This window comes from Cannabis sativa, chromosome X, assembly GCF_029168945.1.
Source record: "Cannabis sativa cultivar Pink pepper isolate KNU-18-1 chromosome X, ASM2916894v1, whole genome shotgun sequence".
Classification (NCBI taxonomy): Eukaryota; Viridiplantae; Streptophyta; class Magnoliopsida; order Rosales; family Cannabaceae; genus Cannabis; species Cannabis sativa.
This window is the reverse complement of record NC_083610.1, coordinates 2,961,158-2,972,146: the sequence shown is the minus strand read 5'-3', so window position 1 is coordinate 2,972,146 and position 10,989 is coordinate 2,961,158.

Sequence of the window (10,989 nt, the reverse complement as noted above, 5' to 3'; positions counted from 1 at the left end):
GTAGAGGTCCCCGAGGCGTGGCTCGTGGCCGGGTGTTGAGAACCCGCCACAGGCTGCCCAGCTCCCCCAGCCCGATCGTGGAGCCCCGAATTGGGAGTTGCGGTTTGCGGAGATGCAAGCCCGGATCGAAGAGCAAGACCTCGAGATTCGTAGGTTGAGACGAGCCAGGTGCTCCCGCAGCCTCTGTGCCCGTAGTTCCAAAGTGGCACCGCCCCCGCCGCCTGTGCCGAGATAGTGGTAGCGGCCCATAGATTGGAACCTCTGTATGAGCGGTTCCGGAAGCAAGCACCTCCGGTATTCCTGGGAGGTCCGGACGTGATGAAAGCCGAGCAGTGGCTAACGGTGATTACCAGAATCCTGAATTTCATGGGTGTCACCGGTAACGACAGAGTGGTGTGCGCCACGTTTCAGTTCCAGGAGGACGCCCTGGTATGGTGGGACATGGTGTCTCAGATTCACGATGTCACCACCATGACCTGGGAAAGGTTTCAGGAACTCTTCAACGTGAAATACTATAATGAGGCGGTCAGAAGCGCCAAGAGGAAAGAGTTCGTTCACCTGACCCAGCGGGAGAACATGAGCGTCACTGAGTATACTACTCAGTTTGACCGGTTGGCGAGGTTAGCCTCGGGAATTGTGCCGACCGACTTCAGCAAGAAGGAGAAGTACTTGGACGGGTTGAATCCCAAGATCAGGCATGACCTGATGATTACCACGGACGACAGCACCACCTATGCTCAGATGGTGGAGAAGGCACTGCGAACTGAGGGCGCAGTGGGGTGCATGTCAGAGTCAGCTAGTACTCCGATTAGTGGCGGAGCTCCTACCCCTCCTGCATCAGGCTATAGCAGGGGGAGTAGTGGTTCGGCCATTGATCAGAGGAAGAGGGCACCCACTGCTTCCGGTGGCTCGAGTCAGAACAAGAGGTTCCGGGGAACCGCAACGCAGGAGTCGTCCTGGTGGTAATGAGACCCGATTCTCCTATCCCGAGTGCCCTAGCTGCAAGAGGCATCATCGGGGTGAGTGCAAGGGGCAGGGATGCTTTCATTGTGGCATGCCCGGACACTTCAAGAGGGAATGTCCCCAGCTCCGACCAGAGGCACCGAGAGCTCCAGCGATACCCACTCCAGCCAGGGTATTCGCTATCACGCAGCCGATGCGGATGCCAGCCCATCAGTTGTTACAGGTCAGCTTTTTATTAACAACTCGCTTTATTCAGTGCTATTTGATTCTGGGGCTACACATTCTTATGTGGCGGCCAGAGTCTTTAGTAAGTTGGGTAGACCCTTTGATAGATATGAATCAGGGTTTGGAACCCTGTTACCTGGCGGAGAATTGGTTATCTCCAATAGGTGGATTAGGTCTATGCCGATCAGGATAGATGGTAGAGAGTTAAGCGCTGATCTGATAGAGATGAGCTTAGTCGAATTTGATATTATTTTAGGAATGGATTTCCTATCTAAATATTCGGCGAGCATTAACTGTAAGAGGAAGATGGTGGTCTTCCAACCGGAAAGTGAAGAACCGTTTGTATTTGTGGGTTCGGTTCAGGGATCTCGGATCCCGGTGATCTCGGCTATGTCAGCGAGAGAATTATTGCACGGTGGGTGCTTAGGGTTTCTGGCCGTGGTGGTGGACACCACTCGGCCAGACACCATTCGGCCAGAGGACATCAGAGTGGTTCGGGAATTTTTGGACGTCTTTCCCGAAGAACTTCCAGGGTTACCACCTCAGCGGGAGATCGATTTCGTGATTGACTTGGCACCAGGGGTGGATCCGGTTTCCAAAGCCCCGTATAGGATGGCTCCAGCTGAACTTAAGGAATTAAAGATTCAGCTCCAAGGGTTGCTTGACATAGGGTTCATTCGGCCCAGTGTGTCACCCTGGGGAGCCCCGGTTTTGTTCGTCAAGAAGAAGGATGGATCTATGAGGATGTGCATCGACTACAGAGAGTTGAACAAGCTGACGGTGAAGAATAAATATCCATTACCTAGGATCGATGACTTGTTCGATCAGCTTCAGGGGAAGACGGTCTTTTCTAAGATTGATCTCCGTTCGGGTTATCATCAGTTGAGAATCCGAGAGGAGGACATTCCGAAGACGGCTTTCCGCACTAGGTATGGACACTACGAGTTTCTGGTTATGTCATTCGGACTAACCAATGCTCCCGCAAAGATTCATGGACTCGATGAATAGAGTATTCAAGGATTTCCTCGATATCTGTGTGATTGTGTTTATCGACGACATCCTCGTGTACTCTCAGTCAGAAGAGGAGCATGAGTTACATCTTCAGATGGTACTGCAACGACTTCGAGAACATAAGCTCTACGCCAAGTTCAAGAAATGTGAGTTCTGGTTGTCTCAGGTGTCCTTCCTAGGGCACATTGTGAGTAAAGATGGGATCAAGGTGGATCCCGGGAAGATTGAATCCGTCAGGGATTGGCCGAGACCGAAGACAGTGACAGAGATCAGAAGCTTCTTGGGTTTAGCTGGGTACTACCGTAGGTTCGTGGAGGGGTTCTCCAAAATTTCAATGCCCCTAACCGAACTTACAAAGAAGAATCAGCGATTTATCTGGTCAGATAAATGCGAAGCTAGTTTTCGTGAGCCGAAACAGAGGTTGATTACTGCTCCGGTACTAGCTTTGCCTTCGGACAAGGAAAAGTACGTAGTCTACTGTGACGCATCCAAACAGGGTTTGGGGTGCGTATTGATGCAAGCCGATCGGGTTATCGCTTATGCCTCCCGTCAGTTAAAGGATTATGAACAGCGATACCCGACTCATGATCTAGAATTGGCCGCAGTGGTTTTTGCACTGAAGATTTGGCGGCATTACCTGTATGGAGAGAAGTGTGAGATCTATACCGACCATAAGAGTCTCAAGTATTTCTTTACTCAGAAAGATTTGAACATGAGACAAAGGCGTTGGTTGGAATTAGTGAAGGATTACGATTGCGAGATCCTCTATCATCCCGGAAAAGCCAATGTAGTGGCCGATGCCCTGAGCAGAAAGGGTCCCGGGCAAGTAGCTAGCATGGTTCAGATCTCACCTCAGCTAGCAGAGGATATGGTTAGATCCAGCATTGAGTTTGTGGTAGGTCAGCTTCACAACTTAACGCTGCAATCTGGTCTATTGGAAAGAATAAAGGTCGCTCAGATGACAGATCCGGAGTTAGTGAAGATCCGAAATGAGGTATTGGCTGGTCAAGCCAAAGACTTTTCAGTGTCAGACAGTGGGATGCTTTTGTATAAAGCCAGGGTTTGTGTTCCGAACAGTGTGGAACTTAGAAACGAGATTTTTGAGGAGGCTCATTCTACTCCATATTCTCTGCATCCCGGCACCACCAAGATGTACCAAGATTTGAAACCGTATTTCTGGTGGAGCGGTATGAAGAAGAATTTGGTAGAATTCGTATCGAGATGCCTAACTTGTCAGCAGATCAAGGCTGAACATCAGAGACCAGCAGGGTTGTTGCAGCCTCTAACCCTACCAGAATGGAAATGGGAGGATATTACGATGGATTTTGTGGTCGGGTTACCTAGGACCACGGGTATGCATGATTCCATCTGGGTAGTGGTAGACCGATTTACGAAATCTGCTCATTTTCTACCGGTTAGAACAATATTTTCAGTGGATCAGTTGGCAGAACTGTACGTCAGGGAAATAGTGAGACTTCACGGGGTACCGAAGTCTATAGTTTCGGACAGGGATCCGAAATTCACCTCCAAATTTTGGCAAAGTTTGCAACGGGCAATGGGTACGAAGCTAAAATTCAGTACAGCATTCCATCCTCAGACAGATGGTCAGTCCGAAAGGACAATTCAGATATTGGAGGATATGTTGAGAGCCTGTGTTATGGACTTTGAAGGCTCATGGAGTAAGTATCTGCCGTTGATAGAATTTTCGTACAACAATAGTTATCAGAGTACGATAGGGATGGCACCCTATGATTTGTTGTACGGTAGAAAGTGTAGATCCCCTATCCACTGGGATGAGACAGGGGAGAGGAAATACCTAGGTCCAGAGTCAGTTCAGCGGACCAATGAGGCGATAGAAAAGATAAAAGCTAGAATGCTTGCCTCACAGAAAGCGCATAAGAGTTACGCAGATCCGAAACGTAGAGATGTTGAGTTCCGAGTAGGGGACCATGTGTTTTTGCGAGTATCTCCGATGAAGGGGATTAAACGTTTCGGGAAAAGAGGCAAGTTATGCCCTAGGTTTACAGGACCTTTCGAGATTCTCGAGAAGATAGGTCAAGTGGCATATCGGTTAGCATTGCCTCCAGCCTTATCAGCAGTGCACAACGTATTCCATGTCTCAATGTTGAGAAAATACGTTTCAGACCCCTCTCATATACTCAGTTATGAGAGTCTTCAACTTCAGCCAGACATGTCATATGAGGAACAACCAGTGCAGATCCTGGATAGAAAGGATAAAGTCCTTCGGAATAAGACCATAGCATTGGTCAAGGTTCTCTGGAGAAACAGTAAGGTGGAAGAAGCCACCTGGGAGCTAGAATCAGATATGCGAGCTCAATATCCAGAGTTATTCAGGTTAGATTTCGGGGACGAAATCCTTTTAAGGGGGGGATAGTTGTAAAGCCCGCTTAGTTAATTTGGAAATTAGCAGTTGTTTATGTTTAAATTATGAAATTATTTATAGCTATTTAAATAATTTATTACTGTTATTTATGGAATTCAGAAATGCATGATTATGTCATCAGCAGTTTTTAGATTTCGCATTTCCGGTGTCCGGTATTTTGGAACCCGGCGTTTGGCTCAGTAGAAATCACAACTTAGTATGTTAGTATTTTGGGGACGGGTTTTAGACATTGGGAATGTCGGGAATGGCCGGGAATTTAGAATGTCCCAAAAATACCCCTTTAGTATGATTTATGTGATTTTATGGTGGAGGGGCAAAATGGTCTTTTTGCCCCATTAGTGTTTTGTCTTTTGTGATTTTATGAAATGAAAAATAATTATTTATTTAATGGTTATTTGGCTGAAATGGATTTAATATATGCTAGTTGATTTATATCCTTTTTTCACAAAATTCTACACTTAGTAAAAAAATTAGAAAATTTCAAAAGAAACTCTCTCTCTTTTCCTCTCATTTTCGGCTGGTGCATGGGATTCAAAGGGCTGGATTTTTGTTCAATTTTCAAGTGGAATCTCATCTAAATCTAAGCATTTTTCCAAGCTAGGTTAGCTCTCTTGATTTCTTCCTTTAAATTTTGAGAAAAATGATGAAAAAGTTGAGTAGAATGCATGCTTTTGTGGCTGTTCTTGTTGCTGCGTTTGATTGTTATTTTCTGAGGTTCAAAGCATGTTTATTTGATGTAAATTGAGATGTTTGAGGCATGATTAGTTAGGTTGTTCAAGCTCTTAGTTTTTATGTGAAAAAGTTATAAATTTTTGAAGGAAATGGTTCATTTTGTTCTGTGAAGTTGCTGGATGTTCTTGTATGTTTTCAGAGGTGTTATTATGCTTATTTGAGTAGAATTAAATAGGTTTGGATGCATGATAGTGGATTTAACCAAGTTTGAGTTTTGGAACTCAAAGCTTGGTCTTTAATGGTGAATTTTGTATATGTGTTTTCTGGGTGAATTTGATGCCTTGGATTTGTTCTAGGGGTAGTTTAGAACAGGTCTGGAAAGTTTGGGACCAATTGGGGTTGAATTGGTCAAGTTATGAGATTTTTTAGTTGGCTGCCTGCGAGGAACCGGAATTCTGGTTGTGCATCCGGAATTCCGGATGGGGGTTCAGAAATTCCCAGAACCGGAATTCCAGTTGGGCAACCGGTCTACCGGTTGGGGGATTTTTCAGAACCCTAGTTTTCCTCGTTTTTAGGTTTTTAGGGGTATTGCCATGCTTTTTATCGATAGGGAAACTTTTAGTTCCAAGTTTTAGTCCCCGGGAAGTGATTTAGCATGTCACTTATAGCGTTGTGATTTTTATGGTTTAGGAGCCAGTAATCCGCCGTTCAGCTTCAGTTCCAGTCAGGTTGACCGGCACACCTGAAATCGGAATCCAGGTAAGATTAGTATAACAGTATGCATATGTAGATTACATGTTTAGCGTGCATGTAGGAAGCCTGCTAGATTACATTAGTTATGTATTTAGGCTTCGAACCATCCAACCCTGTCACGTCTGGTACAGCCGGAGTATGACCAGCGGCCGAGTATGACCGGTTCGACCGATCAGGCTGACATTTGGTTGGTGGTTCAGTGCTATTGACCTATCCCGTCGGTACAGGCTGGAGTATGACCAGCAGCCGGAGTATGACCGGTTCGACCGATCAGGAGGATACTTGTCAATAGTACCGTCCCCTGAACGTTCAAAACTCAGTACCATGTTGGACATGGCAGTAGTGGCTCAGTACCATGTTGGACATGGCAGTAGCGGGACTCAGTATCGTGTTGGACACGGCAGTTAGTTATGTATGATATTATTATGCTTTTCTTACTGAGTCTGTCGACTCACAGTTTATGTTCATGTGTAGGTAAAGGCAAGGCTGTAGCTGATGGACCGTGAGCGAGCTTATGAGATTGTACATGTCGGGGCGGTTAGGCCTGGAGCGTACGATCCTCGGGACAGCAAGGCTGAGATTTTTGTAACTGGTCGTTAGAAGACTTTATTTTGATGTAAAAGTTTAACAGTTAAAACGTTTGTAAATGATTTTATAAATCGGGATCCCGAGACTTTTATAATATGGTTTACAAGTTTAATTAAAAAGCAAAATTTTAATTAATCACGTTTTTCCATAAACCTCGTTGATTAGCAACGAGCTGCACAGTATGTTTAAAAATCACGTAATACGCCTAAGATAGTTAGGGTGTTACACTATCCAATTTCAGCATTCTCAATTCTCACTTTTCAGATTTCGAATTGAGATCATAAAACATGTAAAAGGTGATCAATCTTGCACATGGAAATTTAACACAAATATGAATAGTGTTCAGAATCAAGATGGAGGAATGGCAATTATTCATTAACTAGGTAAACTTAAACAACATTCATCATTCTCCCTAAATAGGAGTTTAGTTCAAAACATCCATAATCAAATCCATAATTAACATTGAAACAGAAAATAGCATAGAAAAATTAAAGAGAAGAGAAAGAACTAGTTGAAGCAATTGATCCGGGTCGCCACAAGCTACTCTTCTAGCCTCCTCCTTTGTTTCTAGGGCTCCAAATCTGAATGAACCCTAATTTCCACGAACTCCATCTATTTAAACCAAGTCTCATCCTTAAAATTCGTGAAATTACAAAACTGCCCAAAAATCCTGTCTCTGGGTCCCCGTCGCGACTGGCAAAGCCCTCGTCGCGACGGGGTTAAACTTTGAAACTTCGAGATCCTCTCTGCCACTTCCCGTCGCGACTGGAAAATTCCCCGTCGCGATTGGAACAGGTAGAGACACCAATCTTGGTTTTTCTTCTCGATTCTTTCACCACTTGTCCTCAATTCTTGTACATACTTTCTTTAAACACCCAAGGACCTGAAACAAAAGAAGCAAGCGTAAAATAGCCCTAAAACTAGAAATAAAGAGTGAAAACTAACCGAAAATACGACCCGAAACTTAGACTAATTTTAGCCTAACATCTATAAATAGAAAGTAATGGCTTCAAGAAACAACACATAATTGTATCTCATTCTTTTCGGAGTGAATTCTTGAGCCACCACTTTGCTCTCTCTTTTCTTCTCTAAATTTCGAAATTCCCTTGAGTGATAGGGTAGTGCCCACACACATCAAGTGGTACCTCAATCATAGTATGTAAGACTATGGAAAATCAGCATCAAAGAAGGAGAGAAGAAGATCCAGATTCAGATCTTGATTATGCTCTGCTACAGAAAATCAAGGGCTAGAGATCTGAATGGAAGGAGTCATAATATTCCGCTGCACCCAATGTAAGGTTTTCTTAAACTATTATGTGTTTATTTCATTGTTTTAGAATTCATATTACGATGTTAATAAAACATACTTGGTAGTAAATCTAGATCCTGGAAAAATAATTTCCAACATTAAGATAGTGGATGCTAAGACTAGATATGGTATTTTATGAAACTCACTTATTAAGAAGGATGAAAGAATAGACCTATAAGGAGCAAGTACTATCTTGATGGATATTCTATGGATACACACCCCTAAGTTAGATGGTAAGAAGTATGAATATTGTATATGAAAACTTTAGAGAAAAGTCTATTATACAAATTAGTCCAAAGAGGACTATGCCATCATGTAGAAAGGAGTGTAGCGTACTGAACAGAATCTAGAATAAGAAGTTAGAAAGAGAACTGATATAATTTTTTTATAAAGTAATGACTTATGAAGGTATCTTGAACACCAAGAGATAAGTAGAGCATCAACAAATATTAGATTACAGAAGGAAAATTGTAATCTTCAAACTCAAGGTCAGCTACTTTGTGAGGGGAAAATAAAGTAAAATGCACATGGTTTCGATAAAGACAATTTCAAAGAAGGAAGAAAAACCCTATACCCTACAAGTTATTCATCTCGCTATCTATCAATGATTTATTATTTTCCTTCTTGTTTCGTTCTCTTCGCTAAACAACACTCATGATTTTCAACATAAGATTGAGATCATTATCACCATTCTAATTATTTGAGATTTTAAGTTCTAGGAATGATTAAGAAGAGTCATCAAGGGCTAAGAGAGTACTTCCACTTATTGTTTGTCAATTTTTAGGTTAAACTATAAAATCTCGTTTTTATTTTTCTGAAAGTTATTGTCTTAGTAAAATAGTCGTATCTCTCTCAATACTCATTCGATTCCCGAGATCTTGGTACCATTGCAAAGATAATTTGATAATCTAAAATTTTTATGAAGAAACCATTCACCAATTCGATGTTATTCTGTGTCTAAAATTATCATCTTTATACTGCTATTGTAATTCATTATTCTAGAAAAGTACTTTCACTTAAAATATAATAACTCTCTGAATGCTCATCCATTTTTAATGATCTATATATGGTTTCAAAGCTTATTCGATTTCCCATAAGTTTTATGAAGAAACCTTTTGTTAATTCAGAGTCATACTATATCAAAAAGTTAGTTTCCTTCTGTATCATGTGATTCATTTCTTGAATGTTGTGCTTTAAAAACTGTTTTGGTAAAATTGCAATATCTCTCTCCATATAATTCCAATTTCAAAGACTTTGGTGTCATTGGAAAGAGAATTAAAGCCTAAAACTTTCATGAAGATATTATCCTCTTGTTCTGAACTTTTCAATGTCAAAAGTTTGTACTTTCACTGAGCCATGTAATTCGTTACTCCATATTCCTTCTTAGAAACAGTTTCAGTAAAACTAAGATAACTCCCTCATTTTTAGTCCATTTTTAGTGATCTTTATATCATTGGAAAGATAATTTAATTGCCTATATTTTTTATGAATGCAACTTTTACTGAATTAGTGTAGTTGTTGGTCAAAAATAGTAAGTTTTCTGCTGTACTATAAGAGTACGAATTTTAATATTAGGGCCATGACTCATGTTTTATTGTAGGTAGTAGTGACGAGATAACAAGTCTTAAGCAGCGGGACTTGAGGTAAGGAAATTAGATAGTTTTGTATGTGTTTATCTGTATAAATTTAGATTCTTTATGTATTAGAATATGATTTATGAAATATGTATATGGTACTGAGAATGTGTGGTATGGACACAATATGAGTTTGTAAATTGATAAATAGATTATGGTTGTTATGACTTGTATATGTTTTATGTTGTATGTTGTGTGTTGTATGCTAACGTCTCAGGTAAAGTGAGGGACCATGGTGGGGTATGATACGGGGTAAGACCGTTGAATGTAGAGATACCCTACCCTGCATTTTACTGAGTCGTGTATGAGATTGTTATGGTGGGGTATGATACAGTGATATTACTGTTGAATATAGAGATACCCTATCCTATAACAATGGTAGGGCTGCATAGGCCCAGATTATTATATGGTAGGGCTGCATAGGCCCAGGATATTGTAGGGCCAGGTTAGGCCCGGGTTATGTAAGTAATGGCTACGATATGCTAATGTTATGGTAATGACATTATTATTTTATAGTATTGGTATGATTATGTTATGAGTATAATATTAGAGTTATGATTTCTGTATATGTGTATGGTGTGAACAATTAGTATGGACCTATATGATAAAGGTTTTCATGTGTACAGTTATTTGGCTATAGTTATAAAATAAGGTGTATGATATTGCTAAAACTTAATAAATACATTAATAATATGTGAGATATTATATGATATTGTATGATAAGCATTTCCTTACTGGGCTTTTAGCTCACCCCCTTACTTTCCCCCTATAGGCAATAGACAGGGAACATTGAATGTAAGTTTGATGAGCTGGGTCAGTTCTGGTATGTATACTGCGAGGGGCTATGGACGAGCAAACGGTCTAGAACGTCGGTGGAGCCTTGGTTTTATTTTTTTTATATAGTAAAGTAATCTGAGCTCAGTGGGATGTTACAAATTTATTTATTTTTTTAAAAAAAATGCACTCAACTACTTATTTTATTTTTAATATGAATGATCATTCACCTTTTTGCATATTTATTGAAAAACCCACTGTGTATTTCCAAATAGTTTGGAGTCTTTTTAATTAATGCATCAAAATTAGTATTTCGTAAAATAAGGTAAAATATTGGGGCGTTACATTTCTAACTTGCAGCTTTGCAAGTTTGATTATGGGAAGGCAAAAGCATTACTTAGTCACCAACATGATACATATAAGATGGATACAGAAGCCATTACATGCAATGGTTGCAAATTACTTTTCAAGAACCAAGTTGAAGTCACTCATCACAAGTCTTTCTTTAAAAAAGGAGTGTCATGAGTTGAGTTGGTATGTGGATAAATCTTCCTCAGCCAACAAGTATAAGATCAAAAAGAAACACTAAGATCAAGATGTATGAGGAAATGAGGGTTTTCTTCTTTATTTTTTGTGTAAGAACAAATATTATTGAT